Raw genomic sequence first — 19,391 nt, forward strand, 5'->3', positions numbered from 1 at the left:
GATATTTTTGTAGATTGGGTTTGGGAAAAAAAAAAAAGATAATTGGCTCTCCAATTCCTTTTCCCCTTACCAGTATCTGCAGCTAACATTTGTTCTTATCAGGCACCTCAACTCAGCCAGAAACTGTTCCATGTGCGGGCACACGGCATTGAAGATGACAAATGACAACTGTGCTCTCACAGAACACCTATTCTAACAAGGGGAGACAGACAATAAACATAATAAATAAACACAAAAATATCAGAGAGTAATCAATCATCTGCAGAGAATTAAAATTGGGTGAGATGAAGGTGAGTGCTGACGGCTGGCTGCTTTAGAATTGAGAGTGTGGCCGGCGAGATCACTGTTCCACACAGAACTCCCTCCATGGGAAGAGCACCTTCCCTCCCCCCTGATGCTTGGCCACGTGAATTAATTTGGACCCTAGACTGAGATGCTAGAGCAGGACTGCCCCAGTCATCTCACGGGCCTGTGGGTGTGAGATTAATGCTTGTTGGTTTAAGCCACTGAACTCTGAGGTGGTTTGTTATGAAATATTATTACATCAACAGGTGACTCATCCCCATAGTCAGGGAAGTCTCTCTGAGGGGGTGATATTTAAGCTGAGATCCGAATGATAAGAAGCCAGTCCCGTGATGATCATTCCAGGCAGAGAGAACGTCCAACATGCGTAAAAAGATGCGAAGGTGGGAACTGGCTTGGCGTGTTCAGGGAACTGAAAGACGGCCCATGAGGCTGGACGACGTGAGGGGCTAAGTGGGAGAGGGATGTGAGAAGAGACTGAAGGGGAATCAAGCAAAAGCCCGTATTTAGAGGGTTTTGCAAACTCGAATAAGGAGTTCGCTTTTCACTCTAAGTACAGCGGAAAGCCCCAGGAGGATTTAAGCAATGTAGTGACACGATCACATTGATTTTTAAAAGATCACTCTGACTGCTGTGTGGAGAAGAGATTAAATGAGGGACATGCATACTGTTCTGCTATACCAGGATGCACTCTCAGAATCTTTCTCAACACAGAGTTCCCGAACTACCTGACAGAGCTAAAATCTATATGCCAACTTACATTTAGGTGGTGACAGACACCTAGATAAAATACATACAAAAATAGCTTAGGTACTATTTCACTCATAGGTAACAAACGACCCCAAAACTTAACCATGAAAAGCAACAACCATCACTCACGTGTTCACAATTCTACAGTTTGGGCAGGGCTTGATGGGGACGGCTCATCTTTGTTCCACATGGCTGCTTGGACTTTCTCACAGCTTGGTGGCTGGGTTCTAAGAGGGTGCATTCGAAAAGAACAAGCCCGGAAGCACAAGCAATTACGAAGCTTCCGCTTGCACCACACTTGCTAATTTCCTATTAGCCAGGGCTAGTCACATGGCCAAGCGGCTGCCTGCGTCACGCTTGCTAATTTCCCATTAGCCAAGGCTAGTCACATGGCCAAGCCCACAGACAGTGTGGGAGGGGACTACACAGGGCATGAATACTGGGAGGTGTAATCTGTTGAGGGTCAATGATGTAACAAAAGCCAGACAAAACCAAACTTGAAGTGAACCTTTCAAAGAAACCACTGAGTTTTTGTTTGTTTGTTTCTTTGTTTTTAATAATTCTACACCATTTCTATTTATTGACTGATTGGCTGTGTTGTGTCTTCGTTCCTGTGCGAGGGCTTTCTCTAGTTGCGGCGAGCGGGGACCACGCTTCATCGTGGTGCGTGGGCCTCTCACTGTCGCAGCCTCTCTTGTTGTGGAGCACAGGCTCCAGACGCGCAGGCTCAGTAGTTGTGGCTGATGGGCCTAGTTGCTCCGCGGCATGTGGGATCTTCCCAGACCAGGGCTCGAACCCGTGTCCCCTGCACCGGCAGGCGGACTCTCAACCACTGTGCCACCAGGGAAGCCCTGTTTATTTTTAACATTGTTATTGGAGTAAAATTGCTTTACAATGGTGTGTTAGTTTCTGCTTTATAACAAAGTGAATCAGCTATACATATACATATATCCCCACATCTCCTCCCTCTTGCGTCTCCCTCCCACCCTCCCTATCCCACCCCTCTAGGTGGTCACAAAGCACCCAGCTGATCTCCCTGTGCTATGCGGCTGCTTCCCACTAGCTATGTATTTTACATTTGGTAGTGTATACATGTCCATGCCACTCTCTCGCTTTGTCCCAGCTTACCCTTCCCCCTCCCCGTGACCTCAAGTCCATTCTCTACGTCTGCATCTTTATTCCTGTCCTGCCCCTAGGTTCTTCAGAACCTTTTTTTTTTTTTTTAGATTCCGTATATATGCATTAGCATACAGTATTTGTCTTTCTCTTTCTGACTTACCTCACTCTGTATGACAGACTCTAGGTCCATCCACCTCACTACAAATAACTCAATTTCGTTTCTTTTTTTGGCTGAATAATATTCCATTGAATATATGTGCCACATCTTCTTTATCCATTCATCTGTCGATGGACACTGAGGTTGTTTCCATGTCCTGGTTATTGTAAATAGAGCTGCAGTGAACACTGTGGTACATGACTCTTCTTGAATTATGGTTTTCTCAGGGTATATGCCCAGTAGTGGGATTGCTGGGTCATATGGTAGTTCTATTTTTAGTTTTTTAAGGAACCTCCATACTGTTCTCCATAGTGGCTGTACCAATTTACCTTCCCTCCAACAGTGCAAGAGGGCTCCCTTTCCTCCACACCCTCTCCAGCATTTATTGTTTCTAGATTTTTTGATGATGGCCATTCTGACTGGTGTGAGATGATACCTCATTGTAGTTTTGATTTGCATTTCTCTAATGATTAATGATGCTGAGCATTCTTTCATGTGTCTGTTGGCAATCTGTATGTCTTCTTTGGAGAAATGTCTATTTAGGTCTTCTGCCCATTTTTGGATTGGGTTGTTTGTTTTCTTGATATTGAGCTGCATGAGCTGCCTGTAAATTTTAGAGATTACTCCTCTGTCAGTTGCTTCATTTGCAAATATTTTCTCCCATTCTGAGGGTTGTCTTTTCATCTTGTTTATGGTTTCCTTTGCTGTGCAAAAGCTTTTAAGTTTCATTAGGTCCCATTTGTTTATTTTTGTTTTTATTTCCATTTCTCTAGGAGGTGGGTCAAAAAGGATATTGCTATGATTTATGTCATAGAGTGTCCTATATTTTCCTCTAAGAGTTTGATAGTGTCTGGCCTTGCATTTAGGTCTTTAATCCATTTTGAGTTTATTTTTGTGTATGGTGTTAGGGACTGTTCTAATTTCATTCTTTTACATGTAGCTGTCCAGTTTTCCCAGCACCACTTATTAAAGAGGCTGTCTTTTCTCCATTGTATATTCTTGCCCCCTTTATCAAAAATAAGGTGACCATATATGCATGTGTTTATCTCTGGGCTTTCTATCCTGTTCCATTGATCTATATTTCTGGTTTTGTACCAGTACCATACTGTCTTGATTACTGTAGCTTTGTAGTATAGTCTGAAGTCTGAGAGCCTGATTCCTCCAACTCCCTTTTTCTTTCTCAAGATTGCTTTGGCTATTCGGGATCTTTTGTGTTTCCATACAAATTGTGAAATTTTTTGTTCTAGTTCTGTGAAAAATGCCATTGGTAGTTTGATAGGGATTGCAATGAATCTGTAGATGGCTTTGGGTAGTAGAGTCATTTTCACAATATTGATTCTTCCAATCCAAGAACACTATATCTTTCCATCTGTTTATGTTGCCTTCAGTTTCTTTCATTAGTGTCTTACAGTTTTTGGAGTACAGGTCTTTTGCTTCCTTAGGTATGTTTATTCCTAGGTATTTTATTCTTTTTGTTGCAGTGGTAAATGGGAGTGTTTCCTTAATTTCTTTTTCAGATTTTTCATCATTAATGTATAGGAACACCAGAGATTTCTGTGCATTAATTTTGTATCCTGGTACTTTACCAAATTCTTTGATTGGCTCTAGTAGTTTTGTTAGCATCTGTAGGATTCTCTATGTATAGTATCATGTCATCTGCAAAACAGTGACAGCTTTACTTCTTCTTTTCTGATTTGGATTCCTTTTATTTCTTTTTCTTCTCTGATTGCTGTGGCTAAAACTTCCAAAATTATGTTGAATAGTAGTGCTGAGAGTGAACAACCTTGTCTTGTTGCTGATCTTAGAGGAAATGGAAACCACTGATTTTAAAAGACTTGCTTCACTACCCAAGGGGAAGAAGGTCTGGGTACTCACAACAGGTTCACTTTTCAAAATTGCTTAGTTTTAAATAACTACATAGACTTCTTTTTAGCACCTATGACATTCACCTTTCAAAAAGGTATTCCATTCATAGTTATAAGTATATAAAAATATAAATACTTAACATGATATAAATGAATAACATGTCATAACAGTGGTTGTTCATTTTCAGAAAATTCGAAAGCACAGGGGACCAAAAAAAAAGGAAAAAGGAAAAGCATAATCCTTAACAGCATTCCAAGGCAGAATATCAGACAATGGTGGGAATTTTCCTACTTTCCTCATGCAAGTGTCACATTTCAGTAAGTGTAGACTAGATACCAACCCAGTGCCATTTCAAGCTTGTAATGTGATCCTCTGTGGCATTAAAAGGGAATATATTTATTTGTTACCCTTCCTTCCCCTCTGTCCTCTTTCTGCACATCTACCTCTGCAGTCACCATGGCTTTGCCCACATCTGATGCAGCTTCTTTCACCTGCCAGAACCATGCTGACACATTGAAGATGAACAGCAGGTGGTCACTCCATTTTCAGCATCTGGATGACCAGGGGTTTGGCTTTAATCTTTCAGGGCATCATGTATTTCTATTGATTCTAAGTAGATGAAGAGGAAGATTTTCCGTAATTGTGCCCTGCCACTATTGTGACCACGAGCTGTTAACAGGAGATAAGCTAAGCAAAAGCTGGCCAACCCCATGTGGTGATTCAGACCCCACTGTAGTTCTTATATTCTCCCTTGAAAAGAGTAAAGTTGGGACAGTTAGGATTGATATCCTCTGAATCAACTGACCACAGGAGAGGACACATTTCTTCAATATTCCCTGAGGGAAATAAGTAAGAATAGCTGGGGAAAGTGTATGTTAGACCAGGGGTCCTGTAAGTCTGATACCTTGAATTTATTTTCTGTTTTTTAATCAAAGCATAATTTACATGCTATAAAAGCACAGACTTTACATGGACAACTTGATGAGGTTTAACACTGTTGTAACTACCATCCCAATTAAGTTAGGAATATTTCCATCATCTTAAAAAGTCCCCTTGCATCCCTTTCTAGTCAATCCCCCTGCCAGAGGCAACCACTTTCTGACTTTTATTGCCATAGCTTAATTTGGCCAGTTCTTCAACTTCATATACGTGGAAATATACAGTATTTTGTGTGTGTGTCTCAGGCTTCTTTAGCTCAATACAATATCTTTGAGATTCATACATGTTGTTGAGTATATCAGTGGCTCATTCCTTTTTTATTGTTGCGTATTAATTGTATGAATATACCACAATTTATTTATCCATTCACCTGTTGATGGGCATTTTGGTTATTTCCAGTGTGAGGCTCTTATGAATGAAGCTGCCAAGAACATTCTTTTAAAGGCCTTTTAGTGTACGTGTGTTCTATTTCACATCCTACGTAATGAGTAGAATTTCTGGGTCACAGAATAGGTGCACATTTAACTTCGTAAGAAACTACCATACTGTTTTCCAAAGTGGTAATACCACTCTATATCCTTGCCACACGCTCCCCAAAACTTGGCATTGTGTTTTAGCCCGTCTAAAGCTAAAATGATATCTCCCTGATGATACCCTGAATCACTCCCTTCAAAATCCAGGGAGCCAGGAAGTTGGAAATGAAGTAAAATGTCAGCCTAAACCCTTCCCATTCAACATGGATGTGGGTCCAGATCGGCAGCCACGCTCAACTGCTGCTCACTCTGGGCCAGCATGGACTTGACATTCCAAAAACAAAGGGCTTTATGGAAAGTTCATATCATATACCATATTCAGTAGAACTGAGATACCTTCCGTCTTTAACTCCCTTTTCTCCCCCAAATATCGGCACAAATGTTCAACCCAATAAATGACGCATAATTGATAAATACCCAGATGGAACCTGACTGAAACCTCAGCTTCAGAATATTACCTATAACACCAAAAAACAAATTCAAATTCACGCTGAAATTAAACCCATAGGTTTATTACCACAGGAAAAGCTAAAGGCTAAAGTGGAAACCCCAGAAGATTGTGATCTCAAACTACAGTCATTTACCTCATGACTTTAACCAAGTCTCTGAACCAGCCAGGGTTCTTAAGTCCTCATCTATAAAATGAGTGTGCCAAAGCTGAGAATCAGAAGTATTTGATGAAAACTGATTAAGTGTGAAAAAAAATCCAAACTTCCTAGGAAAGGGTTTACTACAAAACAAGATTTTTTTTTTAATTTTACAACTATCCTTTAATTTACATTTAAAGAAGAGGAAAACATAATAAAAAATCAAAGGCAAGAGCCCAGTGCTTTGGTCTTTCCTCCTTATTTTATACTTTATCATTTTTGTCCAGTTATTTCTGGAGCCCCCAGCTAATAATAAATAATGCCCGTTGACTGATTCTCTTTACTTCCCCCAAGTGACAAAGAACAACTCTATTTAGATTAACATCTCCTTTGCAGAATATATCCCAAAGCTTCCTGGAGTTGCGTAATAAGTAATGGAAAAGAGATAGCCTGAAAGAAATTAAGAGCTGGAGAACGAGGAGCAGTGCTCTTTCTACAGCCGAGATTTGACAGACGTTAGTAACCAGAGCCGCTGCACGCGGCACACTGGGAAGAGAAGAGCCTCGCTTCAGGGATGGGGCTGTCCTAGCACGTTACAAAAGCCTTCCTCGGCTGAGCAGATGATGCTACGGAGCACAGCCCAGCAGCCTAACGGGCCTCCCCGTGCACACATAAGCAGTCACGGTCCACCAGCTACCCATCCCCAGAATGCACTCTACTTCCAGGTTGCAAGTTGTGAGAGATACGGGCACAGCGGCTGCGGGCTCAGTGTGCCGGTGACCTCTGTGCTAGAGAACTTAGGAAATGTAACTACAGAAATCATTCAGAGTGTGCCCCTAATACTTCCAGCTCTCTATTTTCCAGGTACATGGTGAGGTGGCATTTCTCTGTCCTCTTCGAAGTCAGAGCAGGTGATTTTCTTTGGCCAATGAAATGTAAGCGAAGTGACACATGTCACTTCCTGGTAGAAGCTTTAAGAGCCAGTGTGCGATTTGCCATGTTTTTGTCCCACTGCTCCAGTGGTCATGGAAGTATGTGTTGAGACGAGGCCTCTGTCAATCTCATTCTGGTGAGGCAATAATGAACAGGGCCTTCTGTCGATGCATGGCGGACGGCTAGTATAAGCAAGACCCTGTGCTTTCTGACCCTGAGAGTAGGAGCCTCCTTACATTTTGTGCCCTGGGCAGTCACTAGCCTCACTGGCCCGGAGGAAGAATTAAGCTCTCATTGTGTCAAGACACTGAGATTTGGGGGAGGGGCTAATCTGTTACTGAAGCACTCAGTAGCCTTTTCTGACTGATAAAACATCCCTGCACTGGACTGGAAAGGGGAGCGTAGATAAGACTCCAGGATTGGGACTGAGCTTTCTGTGACCTGGAGACTCCACCTCTGAAATCACTTCTGTTTTTATTCATAGGGAAGCCATGACATTTAGGAAAATAAAATCACATTAAGTAATCAAATTAAGTGAACTTACAGATATTCCTGTATGGGATAGGCATGGCCAGAATCAAAAAAACTGGGGCTTCCCTGGTGGTGCAGTGGTTGAGAGTTCGCCTGCCCATGCAGGGGACACGGGTTCGTGCCCCGGTCCGGGAGGATCCCACATGCCGCGGAGCGGCTGGGCCCGTGAGCCATGGCCGCTGAGCCTGCGTGTCTGGAGCCTGTGCTCCGCAACGGGAGAGGCCACAACAGTGAGAGGCCCGCGTACCACAAAAAAAAAAAAAAAAAAAAAGCAAGCTAACAACACAATTGTCCCAGGGTAGGGTGATTGTACATAAATAGAAAGTAAGAGGGTAAATAGGCTGGTCAAGACTCAGATCAAATGCCTACTCTGCTCTTCTCAGGGCCCGTTAAAAGTAGTTAAATTTCATTTATAACAAGCATGCACATCTGCCACACATTACCTGCTGGGGTCAAATCAAGCTCTCCATGTACATGGTAATGGGCATAAGCAGCTCTGTCAACATAACCCACAAAGCCCGTCATACTCCTTATCTCAGTGCTTTAGATACCTGCCTAAAAGTATTCCATCTGTCTTCAAAATAATCACCTAGTTAAGTACCTTGTGGTCTAAAGTTGGATTCTTTGGAATCAGAGAACCGTGATGAGCTCTCAGACTTTCTCTAGAAAATCAAAGTACTTTCCCCTTGCTGCAAACCTTTAGCTATTTCATGTAATTAGGGTGATTGGCATATCACTCGGCCTTATGCTGGGAGTTCGCCAGGTGCTTGGAGAGTGAGCTGAAGCCCGGGTGGGTCAGTGAGTTTCACACAGAGAAAAACCCTTCACAGCCACAAACTACACCCACAATTGTGGTCTCAAGACAAATTCTGTCAAATTAGCCCCAAAGGAGCCTGGATAAGCATGTCTATAGCTCTCCACAACCCATCATTGCTAATGGAAAAATGAGTCCTAACACTTCTCTTCCTGGTTACATCATCTCTCTGGGGTTCTGCCTACTCACACGCCGTCTTTCAGACACACTCTTCCCTAAACTATCACTACTTTACAACAGAAGAAATACCTACTAAAGAGCTGGACGCTTTTTATCAAAACTATCATGTTAATTGAGCCCTTTCCCCTGAGCTCTGAAGCCAGTAGTCACTGTCTGACAGGGCCTCTTCTCCTGATGTCCCAGAACTCCCAGGGCTCAATTAAAACACAGGTCATCACCTTCCTCCCCTATCTACTTGGCCTCCTGCATGGCCAGGCTTGAGAATGGTGAATCAAAGCGTAAAATCTGGGAGTCCTAGACTCCTCTCTTTCCCTCGTTACCCACATCCATCTTCAAATTCTAGAGCTCTTCCACCTTGATGACATTTGCCCCCCATCCTTCCTGTCTATTTCCCTTGCCACTGCCCTCCTCTGCCCAGAAGTTTCCCAGCTGTTTGTTCTCCTTCTCTGCAATCTCATGCCCTCCCACAATCTACCTCTCACTCGTGCCAGAGAAACCTGTCTAAGACAAAAATCTGATTTTGACAGTCCTCTGTTTTGAAAAGTCTCAAGTATCCCATTAGGTAGAGAATAAATCCCAGAGCCGGGCTCCTGGATTTCCAGATTTCTCTCAGAATACTTGTGGCTCTCCCCCTTGCATTCCCACATCATCCATCACAAACTGCTAGGAGTTGTCTGTACATGTCACATACTTTCACACCTCCATGCTTTTCCTCCTGTGGGGTCACTAACTGGAAAGCCCTTCCCTTCAAGTCCTACCTGGGGAATTTCTACTCATCAGCTCGAATGTCAACTCTCTGAGGGCACTCCTCAGCTTCCTTCATGCTTTTCCTTCCTCTGTGGACCCACTGTTCTGGTAAAACTTTCTGACCCTGTGTTTCAGTTACCTTTTGCTGCAAATCAACCCCCTCCCCCCTGCAAAACATAGTGGATTAAAACAACCACCATTTTCTTATGGTTCATAATTCTCAGTGTGAACTGGCTCAGCTCAATAGTTATTCTGTTCTTTGTGATGTGAGCTAGGCTGCGATCATCTAGAATATTTAAAACGGCTCACTTGGGCTTCCCTGGTGGCGCAGTGGTTGAGAATCCGCCTGCCAGTGCAGGGGACACGGGTTCGAGTCCTGGTCTGGGAGGATCCCACATGCCGCGGAGCAACTGGGCCCGTGAGCCACAACTACTGAGCCTGCGCGTCTGGAGCCCGTGCTCCGCAACAAGAGAGGCCGCAATAGTGAGAGGCCCGCACACCGCGATGAAGAGTGGCCCCCGCTCGCCGGAACTAGAGAAAGCCCTCGCACAGAAACGAAGACCCAACACAGCCATAAATAAATAAATTTTAAAAATAAATAAATAAAAAAATTTAAAAATAAAATAAACGGCTCACTCACATGACCTGAAACTAATACAACATCGTAACTCTACTATATTCCAATATAAAATAAAAATTTAAAATAAAATAAAATGGCTCACTCACGTGGCCTTGCACTTGGTGTTGGCTGTTGTCTGGGAACTCAGCCTCTTTTCCCCTCCTTCATGTGGTTCGATTTTCTCACAGCATGCTGGCTAAATTCAGAGGGAAGGGAGTGTCCCAAGAGCAAAACTTCCAAATGAAAGGAAGAAAAGTCTGCCCGTCCTCTTTGAAGTCCCAGAATGCCACTTCCATCACATTGGTCAAGGCAGTCACCGGATGGGAAAAATAAGTGCCAACTCTTTAAATGAGGAGCAGCGTGCTCAAACACGGAGGGGAGGAACTGTTGGGGCCGTCTTTGCAGACTAGTTGCCACGCCCTGCTGGCGTGTATTCAGACTCTCCTGACCATTCTAAACGCCTCCTGATGATAAGCACTGTGTTTTAATCATCTCTTTACCCACAGCTCTTAGCACAGCTCCTAGAACATGGTACTCAGATACTTGAAAATGTGTTTGCTGACTCTATCAATCCAATTACATCAGATCAAATCAGCCCATCGTTTCTGAGCTCCTATTCTGTGCTATTCTGTCTTGTTGGGTGTTGTGGAGTCGCAGAAAGGGTCTTTGCCCTCCAGAAGCTTATGAGTCGGGGACAACATTGCACCAAAGGGACATAACAGAAAAGGAGATGATTAATAGTTCGAGGCAATTACAAACAAGCCATCACTGGAGAATCCACGATTGATTTCCAAGCTAATTGTGGGCACTAATCCCTATAGATCTTTGAGGAGGCTGTGTTCACTTCACAGAGAAGAGGTTTTAGGTAAGAGATGGGGTTGGATTTGAATCTGAACATCAAGCTAGGACTGGGATGGGAAAGAAATATGACCATGGTGGAATACTAGAAGCAATGATGTGGAGATGGGACCACACAAGTTGCATTACTTAGCATGCTTACACACACAAACGCACACACACACAATTGTACATTTTTTTCAATAGGATCCTTGCTATAACCACACTCTAATAAGTGAGAAAGTAAATAACAGTGGTCAAAAATGTGAGTTCTAAATAATTTTAAAATATAACTAGGAGAAATAGATAAAACGTGCATGGCATAGATTAGATTGCTCACTAAATATCACGTTTTCCCAGCCTCTTTTGAAGTTGGTTTGGGCTGAAGTGAATATGACTTCTGGTCCAAGGCAAGAAAGAGCTCGTGGGAGGTCTCCATGCATCCTGTTTCCCTTCTGTGTAGCTGGAAGTAAAGAATTCTGAGATGGGAGAACTGCAGGATGGAACTTAGCCTGCATCTGTAAGTTAACCATCCTTGGAGAGCCATGAAGGAGAGTCACTTCACCTGTCTCAGACTGCGATGTGGCCAAGAAATAAATATTGTCTTCAGCCATTGAGAAATTTCAGTTTTATTTGTTACTGCAGCACAGCTTACCCTATTCTATTATACCTAGTGTTCTCTATGAAGGAATTGCAATATCACATAATAAAAATTATTCATCCTCTATTTAGAAAAGACAGCAAGCAAAGAAAACTTTTAAAATCTACTTTTGGCCATCTGCAATAGAGAGGTATGCCTTCCTGCCTAGGAGCAAGTGATTACGAGGTATCTAATTAAACAGTCAGCATCTATACCCCTTGTGTACATTGATTGGACTCACTTATGCATTGCTGTGCAGAACATTCTGCAATAGCTCTAATCAGTGGCAATAGAAGGTGAGCAAGGGAAGACAAAGGTTATTTGAAATAAACTGATAATTCTCAAACCTTATTAAGCCAACATCTTCCCCAGCCAGACTTTTTAACATGGCTACTAACAAGTAGAATATGACTCTCCTGCTTCCTCTTCCCTGTTCCTCATCTAATTACATGAGCGATAACCAAAGGACCAATCACCTAAGAAGGAAGCCAGAGGCCAGAGAAATCCACAAGCTAGAAAACTGGAGCCAGAATCTTGGGTGGCAGCTCCACCTGGACCATTACTTTATTGCCTGAGACTGTCCTAGATGAGACACTTTATTTTTTCTATCAGCTCCATTTATTCTCTGGCTGGAAGGAACGTCCAGCTGCATACTGGTTTCTGGGTCCTCGTGAGTTTCTTAGGCTGTGCATTAAACTTGAGACAAAGAACACTTGTTTTTTGGAATAGACGCCTCTGAAGTGAGCAGTGTTCGCAAAAGGCCCATTCTGAGAATGGTCCTACTTGATCCAGGGAGCAAGGGATATAGAAGAGTAATAGATTTGCCTCTTAATTATTTGCCCTGAAGAGAGGAAGCCAAGAGAATAAACATCCCAACCTCACTCTCCTCTTGCCCTCCCATCTCCTGCCATTGCCTCCCATTGGCTGAACCCAATCAGAAGCCAGAGGGCAGAGGGGCCCATGGATGCAGTGCACACAAGCCACGCTCCCAGGAATCAGAGTAAGATGGAGAAGGACAGAGAATAGTCCTGGAGAGGCAAGTGGAGAACATCCAGCACAATGATGAAAACCGAAAGGTTACAACCTTAGAGAAAAGTCATATTTAGCTGAATTAGTATCAGTCATCAACTTACACACACCAGTATATACAATGGGCATGTTTAAATTTAGAGGACTTTCCTTTGCCCAACATAGCGATTCTCCTTTCTTTCCCCCAAGGCGGAACGGTGAGGAAGTGGAGACTGGAAGGATATGGGTGTCGGACATGTCTCATTGGCACCCAACCAGATAGGAGCCACCACAAAACTCTCTTATGGCCTTTGTGCTAAAAAGATGCCCTTTAGTGGAGCCAACCCGGATGCATTAGAACTTCCCTGTCTCTGATCACCAACTGGAAGAGCCTTCCCTGGAAGGTGGAGCCCATGGCCCAGTCCTGAATACTTCACACCCTCAGTATCTGGGGGTCCCAACACCCCTTTCAGGAGTATGACTCAGCACAAAAGTGCTGATGAAGGAAGCCTTTCTCTTGGCTCCAAAGGTTCATGTTTCTACCTCATTCCAGGGTTAATTTTACCCAGATCGTGCATCTCAGCCTGTGAGAATCCCATGCGAGTCAGTCAACCGTCCACTCCTCAAATCTCTGCTGACTGCTTTCCATGCCTGGAAGCTCTCACCAATGCCCTGGTTCTCAGCTGCTTCTGGTTCTCCATGGGCCTTTACTGGCCACGGCTACTTCCCTGCCAGCCCTAGCACGCACCGAGCCAGCCTCACCCCACAGTGTACAGTGTCCGGCTAATGAGGTCCCTCCTGTGGCTTACTCTCTAAATGCCTCCTTCCTCCCCTGGTTTGCATTGGTCCCCTGCTTCCCCAGAGTCCCCCCTGCCTCCTTCTCCTCAGAGATGCTATCCTTCCAGTCTACATCCCCGTCAGGAATTCTATGCCTTTAGATCCCCAAACTTTTCTGGAATCGTATATCTGATGAGCAGCCCATAAAAGCAGTTAATGTACTAAGCCAACTCCTGCGAGCTTCGACTGTGTTCTTAGTGGGGGTCGGGATGAGAATGAGAAATGTTTTAACATTTTTAAAAAATAAAATAAAATCATGGCTCTCATGTAAATATAAAATAAAAACATGTCAAAGATTTTATTTAACTCATTAATTAATGAGGAAACCAGTAAGATGTTACACGTGATTCAAAGGAAAACTCATAGAGCCATACATATAGAGGCAGGCGATAAGTAACGTTGGGATGAATGCACAAATAGATGCAAAACTAGTCCCAAATAAGTCGCATTCCACCAGACACAATTCATTTGCATTTCTGTGGACAAGAATAATTTGCACTATTATTAGTTTTCTAAAATTTAGTTATAAAATAGCTCAAAATCAATGAAAGGTGGAAATAATCACGAAGGGTACTCTAAAAAGGACACCCAGTAAACCTTTTCTTTGCCAATTTTAAAATCTTTCACAATTTTTCCTGATAGGAGAAAGGCCTCTCCCCTTTCCCATAGGAACCCACATCTAACATAACTACTGGAAGCACTGTCTGTGAGTGGGAACGGGCATTTCTGCTTGTGGAGACCAATATATGTGTCTTCAAATCCAAACCTCAATAAGTGCTATAGACTGAATGTTTGTGTTCCCCACCCAAAATCTGTACGTTGAAATCCTAACCCCCCAGTGTGATGGTATTAGGCGGTGGGGCCTTTGGGAGGTGAGTACATCGTGAGACTGGGGCCCTCATAAATGGAATTAGTACCCTTATAAAAGAGACCCTGGAGAGCTCCCTCGAAGAACCCGACCACACTGGCATCCTGACCTTGAACTTCCAGCCTCCAGGTACTTTGTTACAGCAGCCTGAACAGACTAAGACAACAAAACATGGCAGCTTCCTCCCTTTTAGAGCATTGTTATTAAGAGTGTGGACTGGCATTACCTAAAACGCTGGTTTAGAAATTCAAATTTTGGGACTTCCCTTGTGGCAGTGGTTAAGAATCCACCTGCCAATGCAGGAGACACGGGTTTGGGCCCTGGTCCAGGAAGATCCCACATGCCGCGGAGCAACTAAGCCCATGCACCACAACTACTGAGCCTGTGCTCTAGAGCCCACGTGCCACAACTACTGAAGCCCACATACCTAGAGCCTGTGCTCCCTAACAAGAGGAGCCACTGTAATGAGAAGCCCGCACACTGCAATGAAGAGTAGCCCTCGCTCACCACAACTAGAGAAAGCCCACGCGCAGCAATGAAGACCCAATGCAGCCAAGAACAAAATATTAATTAATTTTAAAAAAAAGAAATTCAAATTTTAGCTTCAGTCTAAATTAGAATCTATATTTTAAAAGGTCCCAGACCTAAATAAATGGAAAGATATCCCACGTTTATGGATCAGAAGACTTAATATTGTTAAGATATCAATACTCCCCCAAATTATCTACAGATTCAACACAATCCCTATCAATATCCCAGCAAGCTTTTTGGGGAAAAAAACTGTCAAGCTTATCCTAAAATTCATATGGAAATACAAGGGACCCAGAACAGCCAAAACAATCTTGAAAAAGAAGAATAAAGTTGGATGACTCATACTTTCCTATTTCAAAACTTATTACAAAGCTACAGTAGTCAAGGCAGTGTTGTACTATCGTAAGTTTAGATATATAGATTTACAGAATAGAACTGGGAGTCCAGAAATAGGCCCATATATTTACAGCCAATTGATTTTCAACAAGTATGCCAAGACCATCCAATGGGGAAAGAATAGTCTTCTCAGCAAATGGTACTGGATAACTGAAGACCCTCACACAATAGAATGAAGTTAGATTCCCTACCTCACATCATATACAAAAATTAATTCAAAATGGATCAGAGATCTAAATGTACCTAAATCTAAGAGCTAAAACTATAAAATTCTTAAAAGAAAACCTAGGTGTAAATCTTTGTGACCTTAAATTAGGCAATGGTTTCTTGATATGACACCAAAAGCACAAGTGACAAAAGAAAAATAGATAAATTGTACTTCATCATAATTAAGAACTTTTGTGCTTCAAAGGAATCACCATTAAGAAAGTGAAAAGACAACCCACAGAATGGAAGAAAGTATTTGTGAATCATGTATCTGATAAGGGACTTATATCCAGAACAGATGCAGAACTCTTACAACACGACAATAAAAAGACAAACGATTCTATTTTTCAATGGGCAAGAGATTCGAGTAGACACTTCTCTAAAGAAGGCATGCAAATGGCCAATAACTACACACAAAGGTGCTAAACATCATTAGTCATTAGGGAAACGCAAATCAAAACCACAATGTGATACCACTTACTATCCACTAAGAGGATTAAAATTTTAAAACAAACAGACAATAACAGTGTTAGAACCTTCACATCTTGCTGGTGGGAATGTAAAAATGGTGCTTTGGAAAACATTCTGGGAGTTCCTCAAAATATTAAACACAGAGCTACCATATAACCCAGCAATTCCATGCCTATGTATATTCCCAAGATAATCAAAAACATGTATACACAAAAACCTGTACAAGAAGGTTCATAGCAACATTATTCATAATCGCCACAGAATGGAAACAACTCAAATGTCCATCAACTGATGAAAGGATAAATAAAATGTGATATATCCACATAATGGAATACAATTTAGCAATAAAAAGGATAAAAGATTTAAAACATTATGCTAAGTAAAAGAAGGCAGATACAAAAGGCCACATACTATATGACTGCATTTATTTGAAAAGTCCAGAACAGGCAAATCTACAGAGATAGAAAGTTGATTAGTGGTGGCCAAACCTGGGGGGAGGCAGGATGGGGAGTGAGTGCTAATGGGTAGAGAATTTCATTTTGGAGTGATGAAAATACTCTGAGATGTGGTAATGGTTGCACAACTCCATGAATATACAAAAAAACAGGTAAATGTTCACTTTCCAAAGGTGAATTTTATAGTATATGAATTATATCTCAAAAGGGTTATTATTATTTTTTTAATGGTCTCAAGACAGTGCAGAGGTGCCCTGGGTTTCCGGCCTCACCCAGGTTCCTAGGGAACCTAGAGCATGGTGCCCCGCCCCGTTCCGGCCACCGTCACCCCCTTCCGGCCACCGTCACCCCCTTCCAGTAATGGACTCGCCCCCCACCCTCTGTCCCCTCCCCTTCCCATCCCATAACGGACTCCATATCCGGCCCATCCTAGAGAGGGTGCCCAGCGCTTCCGGCCGCCCTCTTCGACCACGGGGGAGAGCCCCGAAGCAGCTACCGCGGACCCCGCGGCTTCGCCTTCACCTTGGCCTTCACGCCCGCCACGCTGCCCGTGCTGTCCGCCATGCTGCCCGCGCCGCCCTCGCAGGTGCGCCAGAGCTACCACCCCGACTGCGAGGCCGCCATCAACAGCCATTTCAACCTGGAGTTCCACGCCTCCTCAGTGTGCCTGGCCGCGGCCGTTTACCTCTACCGCTACGACGTGGCCTTGAAGCACTTCAGCTGGTTCTTCGTGCGCCGCTCCCTCCAGCACAGCGGTTGGGCCCGGCGCCTGATGCGCCTGCAGAACCAGCGCGGGAGCCGCATCCGCTTCCAAGACATCGGGAGACCAGTCAGTATCGAGTGGAAGAGCGGCCTCAAGGCCATGAAGTGCACCTTGTTCCTGGAGAAGTTCGTGAACCGCAGCCTGCGCCACCTGCATCAGCTGGCCATCGACAAGAGCGACCCCCACCTGCACCGCTTCCTGGCAACTCACTACTCCAGCCAGCAGGTGGCGTTCATCAGCGAGCTGGAGGGTCATGTCACCACCCTGAGCATGATGGGGGCCCCGGACGTCGACCTGGCAGGGTCCCTCTTTGACAAGCTCACCCTGGGCGACAGCGACAAGAACTAAGCGTGGACTGGACTTCCCCAGAGCCACGGGGTGACCAGAGCGCTGGTCACCGTGCCTGCCATGCAGACGGCAATAGCGCCCTGGCAGAAGAAGTTCACTTAAGTTTTTTTCTTCCAGTTTTGCCACTCCTTCCAATAAAGTTATTTGGTTCCTAAAGAAATAAAGGTCTCTCCTTGGTTCCTGTGTGCAAATCGCTCACTTTTTAAAACAGGTATCCAGGAGGTCTCCACCCACCCATGCCCCACCCACATGCCGCTCAGGATCTCCACAGAGGGAGGGAGAAGGCATTCCATGGGGCCCTGGAAAATGCAACATCCATCTTCCCCTTTTAAACAGTGTGTGTGGGGTGGGGTGAGATGGGTGGCCTGGGGCCCTGATGGGTGGGTGGGTGGTGTCTGCGGGTGCCCATATATGGTAAAGATATAAAAGAACATGGTCTAGAATTCATCACAGTAGTTGCCTCTGGGGAAGAAGTGAAGGGAATGGGCAGGGATTAAAAGAAAGGGGATCTTGGGCTTCCCTGGTGGCACAGTGGTTGAGAGTCCGCCTGCCGATGCAGGGGACACGGGTTCGTGCCCCGGTCTGGGAAGATCCCACAGGCCGCGGAGCGGCTGGGCCCGTGAGCCATGGCCGCTGAGCCTGCGCGTCCGGAGCCTGTGCTCCGCAACGGGAGAGGCCACAACAGTGAGAGGCCCGCGTACCGCCAAAAAAAAAAAAAAAGAAAAAAGGGGATCTTCAGCATTTTCTGATGTATCTTGGTTCAATAAATTACGCAAATGTTAATGGTTGTTGATTCTCAGTAGCACGCTGGGGGCCCTGGAAGCCAACATGTCAGAGTCTGTTGTTGACAAGCTCACCCTGGGCTACAGTGATAATGGGGAATGAGCCTTGGGCTTTCTTCCCCATAGCCAGGGGTTGACCAACTAAAATAATAATAATGGCACTTTGCAAGTCCAAGTCTTCTTATTTACATTCTTGTATTTTACTTATATAAGAACCTCAAGAAGTAAGAAGGATAGGTGTTATCAGTAAGGAAAAGGTAGGCCACACAGGTAAGAAGTAGCAATGTGGAATGTGGACATGAACATAGATTTTCTGATGCCATATTTGTGTGTGTGTGTGTGTGTGTTACCCCACAGGGTAACAATGGGTTAAGGAAGATTGTGTGGGTAGACTGGGAATCCAGCCAGATAACTAGCCTCAGAAGGGAGGGAAATCCCCGACACTCTTAAAGACATCCCTGATCACTGCAGTCTCTCTAATTACAGGTGTGCCTTCCAGCCTAGGGTAGGAATGGCTGCTAAACCTCCGCCAGAATCCTTCTCATAGGAAAGAAGTCTTCGGAATTGGCCACCGGATGCATAAGAGGTCGCAGGGCACCTCGCAGGAAGGCAGTCACCACCTATGCACATGAATCCCTCTGTTCAGGCTCTCTCCCTCACACACGCAGCGACACTGCTACCTGAGTTGGCCCTGAACACCTGGAAAGAACTTGGGACTGGAAATCCCCAGAGATTGCATCTTTGCCTGTGGTGGCTTCTCTTCAGGCACAAAAGGTGAGGGGAGTGGCTGCAAAACACACATGTTCTGCCTGCAAATTCACCTCATCTGGACTGAGAAACCCTGTATTTTTGCCATGCGCGGGGTACTGTAATCTATATACCAAAGCACTGCCTGTCATGGGCTCTGCACCTGGATTCTAAAGCTGACTCCAGTCTTGGGCGCCGGGCCCCCCTTTTTATCCCATCTTTTCCTTTTGTGTGATTCAGAGGGACTCCCCGGGATAACGCAGAGAAGTCTACTTAGAGCTACATCCTCTTATTTTACCTGGAAAAGAAGGATTTCCTCACCTGCAAGACTCAAAGAGACTTGAGATCATAACACTCCAGTGCCTATTACAAGCCACTCCTTGTAGTGTCACATTTCACAGCTTTTCTTTAAGAATCCCTGGC

The 19,391-nt window shown here is 44.3% G+C and overlaps 1 pseudogene; it reads left to right on the top strand.

Annotated features, from left to right (window-relative positions):
- The first annotated feature begins 666 nt into the window (after window positions 1–666).
- Window positions 667–17,439, top strand: LOC115846033 (ferritin heavy chain pseudogene; annotated as a pseudogene).
- Window positions 17,440–19,391: the final 1,952 nt, after the last annotated feature.

Source organism: Globicephala melas, chromosome X, assembly GCF_963455315.2.
Source record: "Globicephala melas chromosome X, mGloMel1.2, whole genome shotgun sequence".
In the NCBI taxonomy this organism is placed as follows: Eukaryota; Metazoa; Chordata; class Mammalia; order Artiodactyla; family Delphinidae; genus Globicephala; species Globicephala melas.